The 22,948-nt window shown below is 54.0% G+C and overlaps 1 long non-coding RNA gene across 1 annotated transcript; it reads right to left on the bottom strand.

Annotated features, from left to right (window-relative positions):
- Positions 1–12,498: 12,498 nt before the first annotated feature.
- Positions 12,499–20,220, bottom strand: LOC111166902 (uncharacterized). Its single transcript, XR_016393933.1, has 2 exons — positions 19,459–20,220; positions 12,499–13,075 (listed from the first exon to the last, which is right to left on the bottom strand). It is a non-coding gene; the product is annotated as an uncharacterized LOC111166902 (long non-coding RNA).
- Between the last annotated feature and the right edge of the window lie 2,728 nt (positions 20,221–22,948).

Genomic DNA, 22,948 nt, shown 5'->3' with positions numbered 1-22,948 from the left:
GGCCTGGAGGAGGAGGGGGCCAAGGCAAGCTGCCTCAGCACCATGGATCCTGCAGCTCCGTCCACCTCATACGGTGCTGGCTTGCTCTTTGGGTTTGCTTTTTCTATTCTTTCCTTTTTCCCCCTTTCCCCGGATCTCTTAACTTTCCTTCTATGTGTAAGAAAGAAGGACACTATAATAAAACAGCAAACTGCCCCCCACCCCAGTTAGCGGCAAGCAGCCTCCATCCCAGGACTGGAGTTGGGGTGGGTGACACACCACCAGGAAGTGGGCTTGGTGCTCCAGTGATGGCTTTGGACGGTCACCTCATCTCAGCAAGCAGTGGGCTGGGATGGGAGGCGTGGGTGGCGTGCACTGATGAATAGCGATAATACTAATCCTTTCTTTTCTGCATCGGACGCTTCTATGCCACGCCTGCCAGACTTACGATATCCCTGTGATGTGGATGTGATGCTCCCAGTTTAGAAAGAAGGAACTGGAGTTTAGAAAAGTGAAGCACCTTCACGTATTCATTCATTCATTCATGCTCTATGTCAGCTACTGGCAAAGAACTAACATTCAGCCCAAGTCTGTTGGTCTCCACTAATTCATGCTTCCTTGACCTTGGGCCTCAGAGAAACTTGCCTTCCACCAAGGAGACCCACATGTCAACATTTCTGTGCAACTCACAACAGCATTAAACACGTGCCACGAGGTGTGAGGGCTCAGAGCAAGAATTGGTTCCAAGGAGGTCTAGAGGCACACAGAGGAGGTGGCATTTGCATGGGGGTTGTGTGGAGTCCAGACATAAGGGGAGGGGGGTTGTGATGTGTTCAAGGAGAGGCGTACCCTAGGTGGGGAGCATACATGGGGCCCCAGGGGCTGCCTGGGGACCCATGATGTGTTATTGATGGGAGCCTGAGCTCTCAGGCTCCGCACGGCAGGCTGGCATCTTAGAGGGCCACTGGCATGCTCTGTCAGACCCACAACCCCAGAATGCCTGCCCCTCTGAAACAAGGCTGCAGGCAGAAGAGCTCCTATCGTGGGTGGCCTGTGATACCCCGTTCTCTCCCAGCACTGTCTCTCCCAGCACTCTCTCTCCAGCAGAGGCTGTGAGGCTGCTCCAGCTGCCTCCCCACCCCCTTCCTTCCCTCATCCCCCATCCTTGCCTTGAAACATGTTTCTCCTGGGCTTCTATGCCCGTGGAATCATCGCATGCAGTCATTTATTCATTCTACATCTACCAAGCCACACTGCGCAAGGCACTGGGATACAGCTAGGGTCATAACAGACGCAGCCCCATCCTCAGAGAGCATATATTTGAACAGGGAAACACGTCAAAGGCAAATGCATGCAGTGGTGTGCAATACCCAGGTGCTCTGCAGCGTGTACAAGGGGCGTCCAGCCCGTCCTGAGTGGTCCCTGAGGGGTTTTCAGTGAAAGTGAAAGCTGAGCTGCGGCTGAAGATAAGATGCTAGTGGAGGGGGCAGATGGGTGGGAAACAGAGACCCAGACCTTCCCAGGCGGGGGGAAGCTTCAGGTGCAAAGGCCCCTAGGAGAGGGTAAGAGAACCAGGGGAAGAGCGTGTGGTTCTGGGCAGATGGAGTAAGGTGAGGGGCAGGGAACGGCTGGAGACGCAGGCAGTAGTCTCATCAGGAAAAAGCTCGCGGAGGTTAGAAAGGGGCTCAGCTTTCATCGTGGAGGCAGCGCAGAGCCGCTGCAGGGTTTTAAGAGATGGAGTGGCAGCATCACAGAGCGCCCCAACTGGGCGAGGTCTAAAGAGTCATCTGGCAAAGTCCTCACTCTGCACAAAGAAGCCAGAGCTGGGAGAGGGGAAGCCACAGGTCCAGGATCACTGAAGTGGTCAGGACCCAAGCCTCCTGACGCATAGCCCAATGCTCACTGCCCTGGGCGTAGTCTAACTTCCCATTAGGGGGGATCTGAAGGTGCACGAGGAAAAGGGCTTCCGCTCACCTTGCGCTGCTCTGATGAGAGGCGGGCCTCATTCCCGGGGGGCTTCCGTCTTGCACAGCGCACACGCTGCGTGTTCACTAGTGAGCCCTGTGCCCTGATCGCCTGGAGCGTCTGCTCCTGCAGCCTGGGCTTTCCTGCTCACCTGTGGCTGTGCCTGGGAGCCCAGCGCCCACCCTCCATCTCTGTCTCTGGGCAACTCTGGAGCCTAGCCTTCGGGACAGCTTGTGGTCCAGGCCAGCCGGGACTGGGGAGTTTGCGCTTTGTTAAGCATTTCCTGTCACTGCCTCATGAGTTATTGAGTAAATGAAGATTAATTTTACAGTAATAAGGAAAACCTCAAAGGGATGGGCAGTGGGGGAGATGGGGTGAAGACGTGCCCAGGATGGAAGCCCTTGCCCCTGAGGCCAGCATGGCTGGGCAGGATCTTACGCCAGTTTGCTCTGACACCACTCTGAGCCCACGGGCCTCTCCCAGGTCTGGTACAGGGAGCTGGTGGGACGGCTCAGGCAGGTTGCACAGGAGCTGGATGCGATAGCCCCCTCATGAAGAGGCAGAGGCAGAAGCAGGGCAGGAATGGTTGCCCTCTCTAAGTTCTAGAGAGTTCTGGAAACAGCCTTGGCTAGGAGTCAACAAGCTGGGTTCTAGTTCTGGCTTTCCCACTAATAAACTAGGTGTCCTCAATTTTCTTAAATATAAAATAGGATTACTGGTACTTGCCCAGGCTAATTCATGGTGCCACGTGCGAATCAAATGAGAAAGTTGTTTTGACAGCACCGATATGAGCTATTGCGAGGCTGTGACAGTAGACAAAGGGACTGCGGTGGCGACAGCTTGGACCATCACTTCACCCCTCCGGGCTTCTTTGCATACCGCATGGAGTTGTCGTGCTGATTAAGTGAGATACTTTATTAAAACGCCTACCACTGTGCCTGGCACGAAGCAGGTGCTCAACGGACGACAGCTGTGTTACAACTGTTACTATTTCCATCCTCCTCCTCCTCATTGCTAATAGAATACAGTCCCTTCCAGCCCTTGAATTCTTCAATATGTCCCTGGTCAGGGTGGTCCCTCCTCTCTTCCAACAAGAGGCTGACCTCAGCCCCTCACCTGCTCATTGTACCCCCTACCCCATCCCAGAAGCCACACCTGTTCACTCGGGGAACGGGCCTCAGGAGCTCGGACCCAGGCTGGAGCTTCTCTGGGTTTGGGGCAGGCCCTTCCTCTCCCCCAGCCCTATGCCCCAGCTCCTCCTAACCTGAGCCTGACTCACCCAGCCAACCCGCACATCTCTGCGCCTGAACGGTGGCCCCCCGTGTGAACTTTGACCTTGCCCAGGTCTGTATTCCCTCCATCCTCTTTCTCTGTGCCGAGGTCTCTGCCCCTCCTCAACCCAGCCTCCTTACCCTGTGTTTCTCCAAGGCACCCGGCCCTGGTAAAGTGGGTCCTGACAGCAGCTTATCAGTTTGCCCACAGCTGGACACCCACTGCTCATTTTGTTGACGCCGCAGTGCCCAGCGCTGCCCTGTGCCTGGGAGACGCTGGTTAGAGCTGACTGCCCACCCACCTCCTCCCTGCTTTTTGTCCTCTCTCCTCCGATTCCACCCAACCAGGGTTTCTCAGCCTCGGCACTGTTGACCTGATAAGGGAGGCTGCCCTGTAGGATGTTTAGCAGCATCCCTGGCCTCTACCCGCTAGATGCCAGGAACAACACCCCCGACCCAGTTATGATGAGCAAAACTGTCTCCAGACACTGCCACATCCCCTGAGGGCCAAAGTCGCCCCACCTGAGAATCACTGTCCTAGGCCTTTCCCCTCTTGGCCCCTAACGCCCACCCCTGTGCATTGCTCCCTCTCCCCTCTCCCCCCCTCCCCTCTCCCCCCCTCCCCTCTCCCCCTCCCCTCTCCCCTCTCCCCTCTCCCCCCTCCCCTCTCCCCTCTCCCCCTCCCCCCTCCCCCCTCCCCCTCCCCTCTCCCCTCTCCCCTCTCCCCCTCCCCTCCCCCTCCCCTCCCCCCTCACCTCTCCCCTCTCCCCTCTCCCCTCTCCCCTCTCCCCTCCCCCCCCCTCCCTCCCCCCTCTCCCCTCTCCCCTCTCCCCCCTCCCCTCTCCCCCTCCCCTCTCCCCCTCCCCTCTCCCCCCTCCCCCCTCCCCTCTCCCCTTTCCCTCTCCCCCTCCCCCCTCTCCCCTCTCCCCCCTCCCCTCTCCCCCTCCCCTCTCCCCCTCCCCTCTCCCCCCTCCCCTCTTCCCTCTCCCCCTCCCCCCTCTCCCCCTCCCCTCTCCCCTCTCCCCTCTCCCCCTCCCCTCTCCCCTCTCCCCCTTCCCCCCTCCCCTCTCCCCTCTCCCCTCTCCCCTCTCCCCCCTCCCCCCTCCCCCCTTCCCCCTCCCCCCCTCCCCCCTTCCCCCTCCCCCCTTCCCCCTCCCCCCCTCCCCTCTCCCCCTCCCCCTCCCCCTCCCCCTCTCCCCCCTCCCCCTCTCCCCCTCCCCCTCCCCCTCTCCCCTCCCCCTCCCCTCTCCCCCTCCCCCTCCCCTCTCCCCCCTCCCCCTCCCCCTCCCCCCTCCCCCTCCCCCTCCCCCCTCCCCCCTCCCCTCTCCCCCTCCCCTCTCCCCCTCCCCTCCCCCTCCCCTCCCCCCTCACCTCTCCCCTCTCCCCCTCCCCTCCCCCTCCCCTCCCCCCTCACCTCTCCCCTCTCCCCTCTCCCCTCTCCCCTCCCCTCCCCCTCCCCTCTCCCCTCTCCCCTCTCCCCTCTCCCCCCTCCCCTCTCCCCCTCCCCTCTCCCCCCTCCCCCCTCCCCTCTCCCCTTCCCCCTCCCCCCTCCCCTCTCCCCCTCCCCCTCCCCCTCCCCCTCCCCTCTCCCCCCTCCCCCTCTCCCCCTCCCCCTCCCCTCTCTCCCCTCCCCCTCCCCTCTCCCCTCTCCCCTCTCTCATTGCCTCAGAGCAATGCCCCTCCCTCCCCACTACTACCACCAACACTTTACACCCCACACTGGACTAAGCGCCTTCTCCGCTTGAGCCACTGCTCTTTCTCCTGGTGGCCCAAAGCCAGGCTGCTCAAGATGGAGACCGAGTGCAAATTGCACACAGCAAAATGCTTTGCTGGCGCCTGGGGCCTCTCCCTTGTTTTTGGCTCCCATGAAAGGGAGGAAGAGGGACTGGGGCTCTGAGAAGCTGAAGCTTTACTCCCTCCCAGCGCCCACTGTACCACCCCCTCTGTTGACACTGGGTCCTCCAGAGGGGGAGAGCAGGGGTGGGGCTGGGACTGCAGGCCCAGAAGGGCCTGGTTCCCTCCAGGACAGGAAGCCTGGGCCAGTTCCATGCTCTGCAAAGGTACAGAGGCAGGTGGGAGCAGGGCAGAGCCTCTTCCCTAGAAGGCAGGGGTCCCGAGCCCCACGTCTGTCCCGGGGAAGCAGCCTGCACTGGCAGTAAGCACTTTCAGCCTTATCTCGGGAGGTGCCTTCAGTCTCCTGTCAGAGCCCCTCCTGCTGAACTCTGCCTTTGCACCTGCTTCCCAGGCCCCCACGCTCTTGACCTCCCATCTGTGACCCTTGACACGCACTAGAGTTTCCAGGGGACATTTTCATTTCCTTCAGCATCACCATGAAGGGCTCAGAAGTAATCCTCATGCCTGTTTTAAAAGATCCCTCATCCAGGGCTTCCCTGGTGGCGCAGTGGTTGAGAGTCCACCTGCCGATGCAGGGGACGTGGGTTCGTGCCCCGGTCCGGGAAGATCCCACATGCTGCAGAGCGCCTGGGCCCGTGAGCCATGGCCGCTGAGCCTGCACATCCGGAGCCTGTGCTCCGCAATTGGAGAAGCCACAACAGTGAGAGGCCCGCATACCGCAAAAAAAAAAAAGATTCCTCATCCAAGGTCTAGTCCCTGCCTGGTCCTGTCTGGACTGGCCCCTCCCTGCATCCATCTCCAGGAAGGACAATGCTCCCCTTTTGCTGGGGAGATGCCAACGTGTCACCTCTTTATCTAGCGCTCTCTTCCCCACCAGACCAATTTAATCTGACAAAAATGGATCAGTACCACAGCTAAGAAGATGCAGATAAGCGGGCCGTTAAGCTCTAGGTGGGTGTGGCTACAAAATGATGCCAGCCCTTCCCCAATGCACGCAAAGTCCTGCCGAACAAGCTGACTTCTCAAAGCACTTGACCTTCACTTGGAGGTGGAGGACATGACCACATCCATCTCTTTGGCTCTCGCGGGCGCGTGGGGAGTGTAGCTGCAGCCCCAGGCTGAGTGCCTACTCCCTGGGCCCTGGAGTCAGGTGGGATCTCACACAGGGCATATTGATGGGATGTGCCTTTGTCTCTAGCTTTTCTCCGCATCCCCTCTACCTACTTCCTCTTAGACCCATTCGTAGGGCCAAGTTGGAGGGTGAAAGAAACTGGACAGGACTTAGATTGATGACTATGAGCCTGGAAAGGAAAAAGTCTGGTCCTCTCTCACCTCCTAGTCTCCAGCCTCCCTCCCTCCCTCCCTCTCTCTCTCTCTCTCTCTCTCTCTCTCTCTCTCTCTCTCTCTCTCTCTCTGTCCCCCTCTCCCCCCACCTCCCTCCCTCCCTCTTTCTCTCTCTCTCTCTTTGCTCTATAAACGGAAACAAATTCATCTTTCTAAAGCACTCCTCCCGTCCTACATACATGCCACCATCCAGAAACCTTCAGATGAGCCCAGACTCCTTGCCCTGGCATTCAAAGCCTCTGCCATCCAGCCCTCCCCTCTCAACCACCTGGACCTCCTGTAGCCCCCAATTTACCCCTCAGCTCCGGCCACAGGTTTTACTGTCTGTAAATATCCCACAGGGGGACTTCCCTGGTGGTCCAGTGCTAAAGAATCTGCCTTCCAATGCAGGGGATGCAGGTTTGATCCCTGGTCGGGGAACTAAGATCCCACATGCTGTGGGGCAACTAAGCCCACGTGCCACAATTACTGAGCTCGTGCTCCTCAAGTAGAGAGCCCTCATGCTGCAACTAAGACCTGACGCAGCCAAAAAAATAAATAAATTTAACAAATAAAAAAAATTTTTTTTAATATCCCACAGGGACTGAGGATGGTCCCTCTCCCCCCTCTTCGTTCAGGGTCACTGAGCACTTGCTGTGTGCCAGGCCTCGTGCTTATCACTTATAACCATTTGTCTCACATAATTCTCATGACATGCCTCTGAGATTGGTAACACAATGACCTTCTTTTGCTAATGTGGAAATGGGCACAAAGGAATTGGAAACTGGCCCTAAGTGACATCAGTAAGTGACAGAGCCAGGTCTTGGCCCTAGACTGCAGTCTCCTCTCTCTCTCTCCTGCAGACCCCACCCCCCTCCCCCTCCTCCTCATCTGTCAGGCACCAGGACTCCTGCAAAAGCTCATACCGTCTTCCTGCTGCCACCCCTCCCGGTTTCCCCGCCATCCTCCACACTTTGCCGGAGAGCTTTTCATGAATCAGAGTTGATCACAGTGGTTAAGCTGACAGGTGTGCAGCGCTGACTCTGTGCCTGGCTCCTGAACCCCCAACGTGACACTTTCTCCTCAGCAGCCCCTCCGTGCAGAGCCTACAAGGCAAGCTCTTGACACTGTAGCCCCATCATGTCATTGCCTCCCAAGACCTTGCTTCCCAGAGGCTCCCTGCGCTGTCATGCCTTACGCCTTCACCCCTACACCGGGAGGCAGACACCGCCATTCCAGGAGGAGTCCTTCCGGCCCCAGCTCAACGGTGACCTCCCCTGTGACAGAGCAGTCACTTGGTCCTCTGGGCTTCCCCGGCACCTCAGGCCACGCCTCTCAGGGAACTGCTTCTGGGTCTGAATCCTCCTCCTCCAACTGTGACCCCTGGGAGTCAGAAGAGTTCTGGTCCACCCATCATTACCCAGCACCTGCCACATAGCACCGGGCGTCCAGACCCGAACAGATCTTGACCTTCTAGGAGCTTGCTGTCTAGAGGGAAGAGAACATGAACACAGCCACTCTCGAGAAAAGTGGTAAATACCATGAGAGAGTTGGGTGTGGGGTGCTAGGGCAGTCCTGACAAAGGGTAACTCACCCATCCAGGACAATGCCCAACCTGAATGCAGGAGGCCATGGAAGAAGCTTTTGGAACAATCAAGGAGGTTGCTCAGAAGGAAGGGCTTGCAGAGGGCCTGGCGTGCACAAAGGCACAGAGCCTGGCATTTCCAGGAGATACAAGGTTCCATCGTGTCAGAGATGTTTGAGCAGGAAGATAGTAATACAAGAGGCAGGAGGGGTGGAAACAGCCAGAGGTGATGAGCTTTAGAAACTGTCTCCATTAGGATGGTGTTTGGCTGCATGTAACAAAAAGGCAATGGCTTAGCCAAATTGGAGAGTAGTTTTTCTCGTATAATGGAGTCTGGGTACAGGTAGCTTAGGGCTGGCCCAGTTGCTAAGAAACTAAACTCCTTTTCCCTTCCCGCTCTGCCATCCTCATGACTGCAAGACAGCCTCTGTGCTTCTGAGCCACATATCCATCTTTTAAGCAGGAAAAAAGGAGGAAGGACAATGGTTAAAAGGTTTGTGCCAATAGAACCTGCCCTTTTGTTATTATTTTTAGTTATGTTAGAATACAGAGAACATAAAACTTGCAGTCTTAACCATTTTTAAGTGTATGGTGCAGTGGTGTTAAGTATATTCGCATTGTTTTGCATCCATCTCTAAACAGTAATGTTTAAGTTCAGTTTCATTTTGCAAAACTGAAACTGTACCCATTAAGCAACAACTCCCCATTTTCCCCTGCCCCCCGCAAACCCCTGGCAACCAGCATCCTAATTTCTATCTCTATGAAGTTGGCTATGCGAGGTTCCTTATATAAGTAGAATGATACACTTTTTGTCCTTTCGTGCTTGGCTTACTTCACTTAACATAGTGTCCTCAAGGTTCATCCGTGTTGTAGCACGTGTCAGAATTCCTTTTATTTTTAAGGCTGAGTAATATTCCATTGTATTTACAGACCACATTCGGTTCATCCATTTGTCTATGGATGGACACTGGGGTTGCTTTCACTTTTGGGTTATTGTGCGTCATAATGCTGTGAACATGAGTGTACAAATATCTTTCAGAGTCCCTGCTTTCAGTTCTTTGGGGGATGTACGTAGAGGTGGGATTGCTTGATTGCATGGTAGTTCTATTTTTAATCTTTTGAGGAGCCACCATACTGTTTTCCATAGTGCTGCATTATGTTACATTCCCTCCAGCAGTGCACAAGGGTCCAGCTTTTCCTCACCCTCACCAACATTTGCTGAGGGGCTTGGATTTGACCTTGAACTTGACCTCTAAAAGATTTTAAGCATCTTTGTATCTGGCCCTAATTTATCACAGCACCAGATATACAGCAAGTGCTCCATAAATGTCTGTTTAATGTTTCCCTGACTTCTTCCCTGACTTCCTTCTCCACACCCCACATATCCTTTAGGACCCACTGCGAGTCCTAAGTCCTCCGGGAAGCCCTCCCTCATGGTGCCGGCCCAGGGTCTTTGCCTTTGTTACTCATCCACAGGACTTTTTGTCTGGCCCTTCACACTGTGCCCTTGGGTATTTGTGGGGGTGAGGGAGGCACCCTGACTTGAATTCTTCTCATTGCTCCTTGGATCTGACTCCTCTGCCCCACCTGGATGCCAAGCTTCTTGATGATGAGGACTCTGTCCTTGACCTCACTCTTTCCCCAAGCCAGCCTGGGAGAATATTGAGTGCAACGTGGGCCCTTAATAAACAGATATTAAGTTTGTGCCAATTGAAGTCCCTTGTGATTGCCTAGTCAAAGACAAGCCCATGGAGTGATCTTCCGGCAGCAGAAATGACCCTGGATTTGAAACTAACGGTTCAAGCCTGGCTTCCCACTTCCACCTCGTTATGTCCAGCAAGACACTTAACTTACTACCTTAACTTCAAAGTGGCCCCAAACATCACTTCTGTGTATGTAAAATGTTCGCAGATTACAAGGTCCTCTTGCCTACACTGTCCTTTTTAATCCTGACAAGGACCCTGTGAAGTAGGTAGGGCAAGATTTATTTAATCTCTGTTTTTAAGATGAGAAAATGATTGCTCAGAGAGGTTAAGTGGTTTGCCCAAAATACCAAGCTGGGAAGTGCCAGAAAGGGCCCTCTAACTTCCTAGGCCCTGTAATCCCATCCCCGCCCCCCTCCCAGGGGGCGGGGCCACAAGGAGAAGTGAGACGCCGGCAGGAACGTGCTTAGCAGACCCGTGGTGTGCTTTGCTTTGTCAGCATCTACACAGATGGGGATGGTCCTCTTTGACCCATGGGAGATGGGACGAGATGGAGATATGGTCAAAGAAAGAAGTTTGAGAGCCTGCTTTTCTCCGGTCACCTGTGGGTTCAGACAACTGGCGGGACAGGGAGGGTGTTCCCAGCAGCTCAGCAGGGACTTAGCCATCAGGGAGGGGTTTTGCCCCTGGCCTCTAGGGCAGGGACAGGTGGGGAGTCCTCTTCCCCCAGACGCCTGCCACTCACATGCCTACTTCACGGAAACCTGCAGTCTCTGTAACCACGGCTCCCCTACCTCTCTCCTTCCTTCTCCAGGGCTAAGCCCCCATCACACGCTCCCCCTACCTCCTCTTCCCCCTCTTGTTCTCTCCTTTCAAAAGCATAATGAGTTTGATAAGAAATTGTCTTGTTAACAGGATTAGCCACGGAAATCTCTTGTCCCCTCCCATTCATTCTGTAATGCTCCCGTCTCATGTTCTGTAATTTTCTGCTGGTATCAGGAGCTCCGGACCACCTCAGGGATATTAATTCCTATTTGTTCTTTGATCCCGTGACGGCTGATGTGCCAGGACACCCCACACAGCCGCTGGGCCACAGAGGCCTTGTGGGGAAATTACCCCGAGGCCCTCACTGGCTGTCTCCCTCCAGAGTCAGCCGCTTTCTGATTTTCTGCCGCTGTTACCCACCCCCTCCCACCCCCACTCCTACCTGCCTCAGCTGCCAGTTCTGGGGCAGCAACTACCTCGAACTTATGGGCCAAGGAGGCAGATCTGATGTTGGAGCTTACCTGGCAGAAGAATGGTAGATGAATGCCCCCCCACACATCTACTCCTTTCCTTCCCTTTCTACCCCTCCCCACATGCGCATCCCCCAGAAGACTCTAGAGAGGGAGAATGCAGAGGTAGTTTAGCACAGTGGATGAGAGTGTTGAACTTCCTGGGTCTGTGGCACAGACAATAACTTGGCCAACCCCTCTGAGCCTCAGTTTTCTCATCTGTACATTGGGGATGATCATGCTCATCTGTGGTAATGCACAGAGTATATAGTACCTGACACATAGTAGGAGCTCAATTCATGCTATTTTCCTACTCTGCTCTTTCGAGACAGGAGTTTACTGAGGGTGGGGTATGCAGTTCTCGGGATTTACCAAGAAATTCTTGTTCAGCTTTGAGTTATATCCCCAAACTCTTTCCTTGTGCTGATTCCCTCTGATCTCTGCCCTCCCAAAGTTCTTTCTCTTTACATGTTTTTAGGGACTTATGCAGAGGAATCTTTATGGCCCCTTCAACCCAAAATATTAATTAAAAGAAAGCTCAGCATATAGGGTGAATCCCAAGAAGGGGTAGCAGGAGAAGAAAGGAATTGCCTGTCCTATGCCCCTAAACCACGGTCAAGAACAGAGCAGAGAGGCATCCTGAGAAAGAGATCAAGTCCAGAATAGTCTTGACCAAGGGCAAGAGGGTCACGCTGGACAGAAACCCAGTCTCTGGATCAGTAGGAAATTTACAGGAAGAGACAGACACCCAGGGAGTGGAGCCTGGGGGAGGAAACCTACCCCGGGGGTAGGTAGGAGATTGCCCGAGTGGAAAGAGGGGAGACCGGAGCTAAATCTAGGTTAATTTGGAAACAGTTTGTGATCGATTGCACAGAAAGTGCCGGAGAGTGAGAGGTGGGAAATTGCACCTGTCTGGTGAATGAGCTCAGAATTCCAAGCGTGTGGGGAAGCTGGGGAGCTGGCGCCAATCTGGGCAAGGGGGAGGTGGCAGCGTGTGCCCAGGGAGCTGGTAGGGCCAGAGCTCTGCTGAGAGGACGTGGGCTGTAGCCGGGGCCAGCGTCACGCTCGGAACACATACACGCAAGGACACAGCCCTCACTGTGTGCCTGGCCAAGGGGGAAGCGTGTACCTACGTTTCTTGTTTCTCGTTTAATGTCATACCTCCCTGAAAGATGGCCATTGTCAACGGCTAATGTTAATTACAGACCTTGGGCTTCCAGGCCAGGCCCATGGAAATCCTTTGTGGGGATTTGCGGCCTCTGTCCTCGAGCAGCTGTGGAGTCACGCAACCTGGACACCAATCCCAATTATGTTGTTTTCTAGCAGTGTGACTTGGGCAAGTTTCTGCAACTCCATGAGCCCGCTTTCCTCATCTGTAAGATGGGGATGATATTGCTGCTCTCAGGATTAAACTGAGGCCATGCACATGAAGTATGTAGCCCTCTGGCTGGCACATAATGGAGATCCGTAAATGAGAGGTACATCCCTATCACCCTCCCCTTTTCATCCCGCATGCATTGCTGCCAAGGAAGACAAGCCACCGATGCATTTTTTAAATCAACAATACAAATAAGCATATGATGGAAGCCGGGTAAAGGGTACAGATATTACAGGTTTAGGGGAGGAAGAGATGACAGAGGGCTGGGTTGGGGAGGGGCGCCTCCCGGGAACATAGGATGTAATTAAGAGCCCAAAGGTGCTGAGATTGTACGGCTTTGGGGGAAAAAAATGAGTAGGCCAGTAGAGTTGGGGCAGGGCGCTTCTGTGTTCGTGTTCGCATCATTTCAATGAGACAAGACTTGCTTTGGGAGCTGATAAGACACAAATGTGGATGGGACTGGGACCATGTCTACCCTTCCTGATAAGTTCCCTGGCTGGCATCGCTGGGGTGCCACCCAGCCATGTTGATTAGCCTGTAAATAAAAAAGGTAGATGTTCCAAAACAGCAGAATTGCCTCTGGAGCAATCTAGAACCACCAACACGAGTGGCCACTCCGAGCTCCCGAGTGGGTTGAAGTAGACGTTAGATGGAGCAATGAGAGCTATCGCTTATCGAACCATCGCTGTGCAGGCAGCAGCCAGGTGCTTTCATTCTTGCAACAACTCCAGCTCTGATTGGAACTATTATTAGAGGAGAGGAAATGAAATCAGGTTAGGTAAGTTGTGCAAGATCCCACAAAAGTCTGGCTGACTTCAGAGCCTAAGTACTTACCATGGAGGCAGAAAGGCTGAGGTTCATACACTCACTCCATTTATCATTCATTCATTCATTCATTCAACAAATATATTTTGAGCATCACCACTTGCAGGTGTTGTACACAAAACTGAGCCTGGAGCAGTGGACAGGGGGCAGCCCCTGCCCTCATGGAGGCCACGGTCTCACGAACATGCACTGGGCCAGGCCTGGGAGGCAGAGGTGGACAGACCTTCCAGCTGCTCTTGGCCCTCGGGGGCTCCGACCACTCATCATGGGAGCATCATCTCTGCAGCGTGTGGACCCTGGACCAGGCAGGCCTGGGGGTGGGAAAGTGGTGGATCTGGAGGCAGACGTAGGAAGGACGGAGGGATGGTCTCCCCTGCCATCTCAGCGCCATTAGAGCCACATCAGATGGCTTTGAGGGGCCATAGTGCCATGTCCCTTTTAGCCACACCCCCTTCTGGGACACTGTAAGACCAACTTTCTCATTCCCATTGTCACCAAACAGAGCCCCAAGGAAGGAATAGGACAAGAGGAGAAATGAGCTTCTGTGAGGCACCACCTCTGCCACAGATCATTGAGGCCTCTCAGTGACCCTATGGGGTAGGTGTCAACAGCACCACCTTCTAGACGAGTGGTGGAGGCTCAGTGGGCTCCTCTCCAGGCCACGCAGCTACTAAGTGGCAGAGCGGCTCTCCCGGCTGCGGTCCGATGCTCTACTGGTCGTGTATTTGCAGTATCCTGGCCCACGGGTACTGGGGGTTCAGAAGAGTGACACGCACTGTCTTTAAGGAACCTGCAGTCTATTGGGGATATAAGAATGATCCCACAGAACAGGTGGGAGCAATCCAAATGGGAAACTTGAGGCCCTGTCTGCAGAGGGGGAGAGGGTCTGCACTAGCTGGACTCTTCAAGGAGACTTCTAGAAGAAGGAGGGTTTGAGAAGGGCTTCGCTGGGTACAGGGGAGGTGGGAGGCAGTCCACGTGGGAAGGAACCGGTAGGAATGCCCATGGTACCAGGAAGTTATCATAGGAAAAGCATGGCTTTTGATTCTGGCAGCTCCGGCTTTGTGCTTTGGGGCAAATTGCTTTGAACCCTCTGATTCTCAGTTTCCTAGTCTATTAGAGGGGAAGGAAAAACCCTCAGCCTCAATAAACCTGCAGCAGGATGAAAGGAGGAGCTAAGGTATCTTATCGGGAAGTCCCCGGCACAATGCCTGGCTTCCATCCCGTTGTACTGAGCCTTTACCCCAGAGCGGGGGTGTGGGGGGGGGGCGACGGCCAGGACCCACCCTGCCCTGCCCTCAACAGGCTTACAGTCTAGGGACAATGTCAGGTCTTTAGTGACTCAGTACAGCTGTGGCAAGTATGCAACGAAGAGGACAGGAGACAGAAGACTGGTGGGAGGGTCTTAGGGAGGAAGGGAGTGTGAGCTGAGCTCCGAGGGGTGGGTCAGTGGAAACTTTGGGAAAGAGGTGGCTAAGTGTCCGGAGTAGCAGCAAGGCTTGGAAAGAAGGCAGGAGCTGGGTACCGTGGAGGACAGAGGAAGGCTGGTGTGGCTGGAGTTGGGGCCAGGGCCAGACATGGAACTAAACAGGGCCAGTGGAAGGGTGGTGGGCTTTGGCTGCCCTGTTAAGGATTTTGGTCTTTATCTGAAGAAAAAGAGGAAGCTTACGAGATGGTTTTCAGTATGATCAGATGTCCATTTTAAGAGGATCTGTCTCTAGTGAGGGGAATAAATTAAATGAGACCACAATAGGTACGGACACCTAGTAGGTAGGCCTCTGATCCCTAGTAGGCTGTATATGGCACACACAGTATGCTGTGGGGACAGTCCGCTTCCGCAGGGAGTAAGGCCCTGGGGTCACAATGGATCTCCTACGCCTGATGCTTCAGAGCCACCCAGGGTAAAAGAAAACTCACAGCTACTCAGTGGCCCATGGGAGTTCGGGGTGCGGGTGGTCATTCAAGGGGAGGGACACAGGGGTGGGGGCCTTAAAGATGAGCGCTGGAGGGACGGTCACCATCCCTCCCCCTTCCCGAGGGCGGCAGCCTGGCTTTTGGGGTTCTGTCAAAGCAAGGCAGCCTTCCTGAATGGTAGTAACAGTTTTTTCTATGACACCATGAGCATCTGACACATGGCACAGGAGCTATGAAGCTCCCCCAGAGGGTACCATAAAAGTGTGGGCGGGGGCTCCGGGGGGAAGGTTGGAGGCCGGGCTCGGCCACGTGCAACAGGAGGAGGCCGGGGAAGAAAGAGGCTTATTTCAGCACCCTGTTATTATGGCATCTTGTTTTCATAGTTTGTTCAACAAACCTCTCTCCCTCTCCCTCTCCTCCCCTCGCCTCTCTTTTTTTCCATCTTCCTCTCTCAGCAAATCCATTTAAATGCAATTCTATTCTTAAAGCGCCCCTCTCATGCATGTCTAATGAATGTCAGGGAAATGCTATTACAATGGGGCCAAGGAGGATCCGATCGGCGGTGTGTGTACAAGTCATTTGAAAGGAAGCCTGGGAGCGCTCCAGTTTTATTACAGCATAATTAGAAATAAAATCGTGTTGCAATAGGAGAATGAGAGATGTGTGCTGATCCTGTGGTGGAGGAAGATAGAGCTGTATTTAGAGAAAAGGACTCAGGGAGAGAGAGAAAACTAGCCATTGCCCCTCTGTCCCGCTCCACCAAGGCTCTCCTGCTGGCTCCCCTCCCCAAGACGCTCCATCCTCACACCCCCTGTGACCCCAGCTCCCTGGGGGCCACTCCAGAGACAGTGCTTGACCCGCCCCCCACCTCCTAGATCTCAGCTGCCCAGAGTGGTCAGTCGGCAAGGTCCTGGTGAGCTGAGCCTGGTGCCTCCCTGGAAATTTACACTCTCTCACCTATAAGAGGCCAGTTGTGGGCAGTTGGGAGGCGGTGGGAAAGGTTGGCTTGGAGGCTGAGACTCAGATCAAGTTCAGAGTGCCCACCTTACAAGAGATATACATTCATTTATTCGTTCGATCATTCAGTCATTCAACAGCCACTAACCACTGCCTAACTGTGCCAGGTACTGTGCTGGGTGCATTCATTAACTTCTTTCATTCTCATAGGAAACAGGTTCAGAGTCTCATCCAGCATATTCCAGCTCGAGAGGGGAACATAGTTCAAACCCCACTTCTGACTCAAGACGGGCTTTTTCTACTCCATCATGCTATCAGCTTGCTGGGTCCTCCTGAGACACCTGTCTTCCCAGTAACCCCATCTCCTGTAGAGCCCCAAAGGCAGAGATAAAGATGGGGGATCTGGCTAATCCCTCCTACGGGGCAGAAATGGGCATTGCTCCCTAGTTCTGTGTCTTCTTCTCTGACCGCTCACCCTCTTATCTCAGAGGTGGCAGTGGTGCTGCTCCCCCAGGCCCCTGGGGACACACGCATTGTGCCACCCGCTCGGAGCCTGTCACGCTAATCCCCTGCCCAGCCTGACATCAGGCTTTGAAGATGAATGTGGGACCATGGTGTCTTCCTTGGAGCCCCTGTGCCAGACAGCAGGTGGTGGACCTGTCACCTGCCACAAGGAGGTTGTTAACTTGTGACCCCCTGTCAAGCTCTGGCTGCCTTCCCCTCCCTCTTCCAGCCAGCCGGGGCAGGGCAGGGTTTGTGGCTCTGCATGCCCCGTACAAGCTCTCATAGCAAAGGTCCCACCTCCCATCCATCCAGACTCCCTATGACCCAGATGTGTTCGCTCTGCCTGAATTCAGTTCCATGGGGAAGAGCAGTGGGCCCGGAGACAGGAGGCCTCTCCCGACAGCTCCACTCTGACCCAGACTGGCTGCATGACCCTCTGTTTCCTCGAGTGTCCCATGCAGCGGTGTATCAGATTGAATGATTGATGGCGAGTGTGGACGAGGCCCTGTCTGTGATCAAAGGCCCATTCCCCACACCGGTGCCCTGCCCACCTCGTCCCTCCCTCTGCTCTCGGTACCCGTGGGGGGGCGGGGTCCTCGGGATCAGCGTCTCCCCACCCTCACGCTCTCACTCTCTGAACCCCACCTCTGTGGTCCGCCTGGTGACCTTCAGGGCCAGCTCGCCACTGTCCTCCTCCCCATTCCTACCCTACAGCCCTCACCCCAGTGTCTTACGGAGCAGGACCTGACTCCAGAATCTTAACACTGGAAGGGTCCTCAGGCAACAGCATGGCAGGAGGAGGAGGAGATTCATTTTCTAGGGCTTCCATAACAAAGTACCAGAGCAGGTGGCTTAAACAACAGAAATGTGTTTCTCATAGTTCTGGATGCTGGAAGTCTAAGATCAAGGTTTAGTTTCTGCTGGGCCTTCTCTCCCTGGCTTGTAGGTGGCCGCCCTCTCACTGTGTCCTCACGTGGTCTTCCCTCTGTGCCTGTGTATCCCTGGTGTCTCTCCTTCTTATAAGAATTGTCATATTGGATTAGGGCCTCACCCTTATGACCTCATTTAACCTTAATTACCTCTTTAAAGGCTCAATCTCCCAATACAGTCCCACTGGGGGTTAAGGCTTCAACATATGAATTTTGTGGGGACACAAATCAGTCCACAACAGGGAGGATCTAGGGCTTAAAGCCAGCCAGACCAGAGCTGGGACTTGACTTCAAATTCCAGACTCACATGTCACTATGCTGCAACTCTCTCTCCGGGGCCTCGGTGGAGGGCTTGCAATCCTGGGGGTCCAGAGTCCAGGGAGAGCAGAAGAGGCAGAAGAGGGCCTTGGCTTCCCTTGGGCTTTTCAAACCCAGGCTAGCAGGTTCCCCCAGGGCCCTCACCCTCAGCAGGAATAACAAAGGTGTGAGAGGAGGGTGCTCTGCAGAGTCAGCCTCAAGTAGCTCCCGGTAGGCTGCCCTGGTGTTGGCGCCCAGGCAGGGCTAATCCTGCCAGCCCAGAGGTGTTGATCATCCCCACCTACCCTGCCGCTGGGAGGAGACAGCAGCCCTGCCACTGGGGTGAGTTATCTCATTAGTCCATGCACCACCCACAGCCTCCAAGCGGCAGGGTGACCACATTGTTTTGATAAATCTCTATGGGATAGAGCAGTAACTGGTAACCTTACTGACTGCAATTTCTCTCTGGGAATTGGGAGGCCCCAGGGGGCCAAGTGAGGCATCCTGAGGCCACCCCAGGAAACTTAGGGCTGTGACAGATTAAGCATCTCTTCTCTCGCAAGAGAGACCGGATGCTTTTTCTGACCCCAGCCAAAGCCTGGTCTCAGGGCAAAGCTCCGTCCATTCCTCCGCACCTCCCCTCCCCCACTCCATACCTCCCACTGCCTCCTGGGACCTTCCTTGCAGGGGCGAAGGAGGCGGGCAGAGCAGAAACCCCCATCCCTAGCCTCTGGTTTTCCTGCTTCAGGAAGGCATCTGATTCCCAGAGCCAAGAATCATCTCTACTGCCAGGATTCATCCATTCAACAGAACACCTACACAAATATCTATACCCCGTGTATGTGTTATGGACACATACTCCCTGTGTTTTTACACACTTCACATTACGGTAATAACCCCTCCTTACACGTGTAGAGCGCAGTATGTGTCACAACGCCCTTTCATGGTCATCATCACGTGGGCACCACAAACGAACCCTGTGAGCCATGGAAACCAGGGGTTATTATCCCCAGTGTTGGGATGAGAGAACAGAAGCCCAGAAAGGTTAAGGGATTTTCCTAAATCTACCCAGTTGGTAGGTGGTGGGTCTCAAATCTCCCGTTTCTGACTCCAAATACAGTGCTCCCTACAGCACCCCTTGGAGCATATGCCCCACCACCCAAGCCGCCAACCCCTTCTGTGTCCCCTGTGGTGCCCCATAGGCCCATGCACGGCTCCCCAGCAGTGTGCATGCCAGCACGTGCACTTCGTTCCCTCACAGACACGTGCAGTCCCCTGCCCATGAGCCCGCCCTCCTGCTAACACATAGCACCCGGAGCCAGCAGAGTTTCTTCATTCCCTGAGTCCTCCCAAAACGGATGACCACCTAATAGCCCTGACCTGTTGCTTCACTGCACACTGGCCTCCTGATGGACATCGTTCATCCATCCTTTCAGTCAATAACTGTATGCTGGTCGCGCCTCGCCCTCTCTGCTCGCCCACCACTCCTGCCCTGACTAGTGAGAAGGAATCCTCTTCCAGAAGAAGCAAGGGGCCCGGCCACTACCCAGGAGGGATGGAGAAGTCTGCCCCGCAGGGAAGGGGTGAGCCAGAGCTCCTCCAAACCGCAGCACCCGCTGTCCTGGCAGCTGGGTTTGGGGAAAACAGCTCTCGATTTGTGTTCAGGAGACCCAGGTGGGAGTACCGTCTCTTCCACTCACCGGACGAGTCTCTGCCCAAGCCAGCGTCCTCGTCCGTGAAACAGGAAGAGCAGCACACGCTTCCTAGGCCGGTGATGACACTTAAGAGAGGGATGTACATCAAGGGAAAGTGCCAAGCCCAGAGCCTGGCACACAGGCACCCACTGATTCATGCCCCTTGGGGCGTCCTTCCTGCTGAGTTTGTAAAACAACTGAAGACAAGTCACCGGCTAAGCCTGGATCCCTCTCCCAACCCGGGTGGACGCTGCCCGGGAGGGGTCCCCAAGGGCGCTGGAGACGGGAAGTTCACAGCTGCAGGTCCCTGGACAGAGGTCTCCTTTCTCAAAGGCCCCAGGTCTGGAAACCTCTAAGACCCAGGGGACTGAGCTCACCTCCAGACAGGCAGAGGCAGAGCCACTCAGGGAAGCTCAGTTCTCCAACTTCCCTGTCCGCAGAGGGGCAGGGTGCCATGCTGCCGCCACTGCCCTACTGCATTACCTCTGGTCTGAATGTTGGCCCCTGGGACTCTCATGTGGTTCCATCCCGGAACCAGTGGGCTCTGTCGTTAGTAATTTCTCCTCCGAGCGAGGGTAGCATTTCTGCTCCAATCACCTAAGGAAGGTCTTGGTCAGGGAAGGACAGTGGGAGGCCAGCCTCAGGCTGGCTGGAGATGGAGTGTCCGTGTCCCTCCTTCTCCCTGGGCCCTGCTGCCCTGGGTCTCTTCGTGTTTCACGAGCTCCTGGGCAGCGTGAGGTCATCCCATGCTGCGGGCCTCTCCCTTAAGATGAGTCAGCCAGAGTGTACGCTCCAGATTGCCCAGCTTGTGTCACCATCTGTTGATTTCCCTTTTGCTAGCTCCAAACCATCAGTCTGGTTTTGATATGCCCGCCTGTAGCTGGGGAACCGAGACAAGGACCAAAGTGGCCTAACCGGGGAGCAGAGGCCCAAACCTTGGCAGCGGGGGCTAGAGGGGGAAGAGACCCCAGGGTGCGGGAGACCTCAGGACAGGACTCCAGGCTAGAGATCCAGCTGTCTCAGCTCATTGGAAGCGCCCCTTTACTGTAGGATTCATTCAGTCGACACATGTTCACTGAGCATCTACTGTGTGCCAGCACGTTCTGGAGCTGGGATACTAAAATAACTCCTTCTCTCAACGAGAAACGCCATGTGCTCTGAAGACACGAAGGCAGGGTAAGGAATTGGGCAGGGACGTGGCACTCAGCCTAATTTTGATAGAGGCGTCAGGCAAGGCCTCTCCAAGGGGTTGGCATTTGAGCAGAGATCTGAACAGGGCCAGGGGTGAGTCAAGGAAAGAGCATTCCAGGCACAGAAGGAATGGTCACAGCAAAGGCCCTGGGATAGAAATGAGCACATGCACACTGATTTGAAAACCATTGTAGTAGGTGATCTTCCAGGGGTCTTGCTGCTCTGATTTCTTTAAGCTAGGAATTTATAACTTGCTGGGAGGGAAGGACCTTAAAGAGGATCAATTTATCTCCCTCACTTAATACTTAAATCTTCTATGCAATATCTCAGCCAAGTGCTTCTTCAGCCTCTACTGAATTACCCCTGATGACAGGAAACTCACTACCTCACAAAGACACATTCCAATTCTTTATAATCTTGACCTTTAACATTTTAACTGTGGTAAAATACATATAATGTAAAATTTACAATCTTAACCATTTTAAGTGTTAAGTCCAGTAACGTTTCAGCTCAGTTTAAGTTCATTGTCATCTTGCAAAACTGAACCTCTAGACACATTAACAACTCCCCATTCTGCCGTCCCTCTAGCCCTTGGCAACCACCATTCTACTTTTTGTTTCTAAGAATTTCACAATTCTAAGTACCTCTTATAAGTGGAATCAATCACACAGTGTTTGTCCTTTTGTGTCTGGCTTATTTCACTTAGTATAATGTCCTCAAGGTTCATCCATGTTACAGCATGTGACAGAATTCTTTTCCTTTTTAAGGCTGAATAATATTCCATTGTATCTATATACCACGTTTTCTTTATCTATTCATCTATCAATAGACACTTGGGTTGCTTCCATCTCTTGGCTATTGTGAATAATGCTGCTATGACCATGGGTGAACAGACATCTTTTCGACAACCTGCTTTCAATTATTTTGGGTATATGCCCAGAAGTGGATTTGCTGGGTCATATGGTAATTCTATTTTTAATTTTTTGAGGAACTGCCATACTATTTAATCTTGACTTCTGAATGTTCAAAAGTAGTTATTTTTAAAAGTCTAATTGAATATAGTAGAAACAGTGATTAGCAGTGGCAAGAGGTTTGCCAGATGTACAAACACTCAGAAATGGGAGTGGGCTAATCTGGGAAGGCTTCCTGGAAGAGGTAAATTTAGAGCTGAGATCTGGCTTTTCTGAGTTGCACATGGGGATAAAACAAACTTAGAGTTGGGGACGTTTCTTTCATTCATTTATTCATTCATTTACTCATTCATTCATTCTAGAAATATTGATCAAGGGCCTATTTTTGTGATAGGCACTGTTTTCACGCTGAGTGAAATGGGAAAACATTGAGGGGTTTTGAGCAAAGGAGCCACATGGTCTGACTTAGGTTTTGAAGCATCACTCTGGCTGCCTCCTAGGAATAGACAGAGGAGGGGCAGGGCCAGTTAGGAAGCTGCTGTCCCTGCTTCACTCAGTAATTCCCTTCCTTTGCTCTACAGGTTGAAGGGGGATCTATCCAGGTCACACCTTCCAGCAAACCCTTCCTCCCCTCTCCTCTGCCCGGGACCCTCTCCCCACCAACTCACCCTCACACCTCCCTGAGGGCAGGGAGAGGGCCCCACCTTTGCAGAAGACAGATTTTTCTCTCCCAGCCCTCCGGGGCCACCAGGAGCCCCAAGGTTTCTGTCCATTACCTCTCCGGGACTCCTGCAGCTCTGGGGAGTCTCCAAGGCCCAACTCTCTGACCTCTTAGAAGAAGACAGAAAAGATGTTCTCGGCTCACTTAGCATGTGTGTGCAAGGCCTCTGAATTGCCAAGGAGGGCCTCCTTTACTTCCAAGCTACCGAGAGGAAGGGGGAGACTTTGCAGGGAGCCTGGCCACAGGGAGGGGTGGAGAGCCCCCCAGCGGTGTGCAGCCCACCATCTCCCTGAGATGGAGCCACTTGTGATGACATTTAACCAGTGCCACCCACGTGCTGGAGACTTTCCCATGCAGTAACTCATCTTTCATCTAATTCTCCCAACAACTCTGTGACCTGAGTCCTAGTTATTATCTCCGTTTTCCTGAAGGAGAAATGGAACTCAGAGAAGTCTGGTGTGATCACAGAGACATCCATTTCCAGAGTGAAGGGGACTTAGTTTTTCTAATCCAGTTGTTCTCCACCCTGGCTTCACATTACATCACCCAAAAAGCTTTTGTAAAATACCAGGGACTTCCCTGATGGTGCAGTGGTTAAGAATCCGCCTGCCAATGCAGGGGACATGGGTTCGATTCCTAGTCCGGGAAGATCCCACATGCGGTGGAGCAACAA

This window comes from Delphinapterus leucas, chromosome 7 (genome assembly GCF_059928025.1).
Source record: "Delphinapterus leucas isolate spDelLeu-1000000601 "Yukka" chromosome 7, BTC_Dleu_Yukka2, whole genome shotgun sequence".
NCBI lineage: Eukaryota > Metazoa > Chordata > Mammalia > Artiodactyla > Monodontidae > Delphinapterus > Delphinapterus leucas.
The sequence above is the reverse complement of the archived record's forward strand: the minus strand, read 5'-3'. Positions and strand labels throughout refer to the sequence as shown.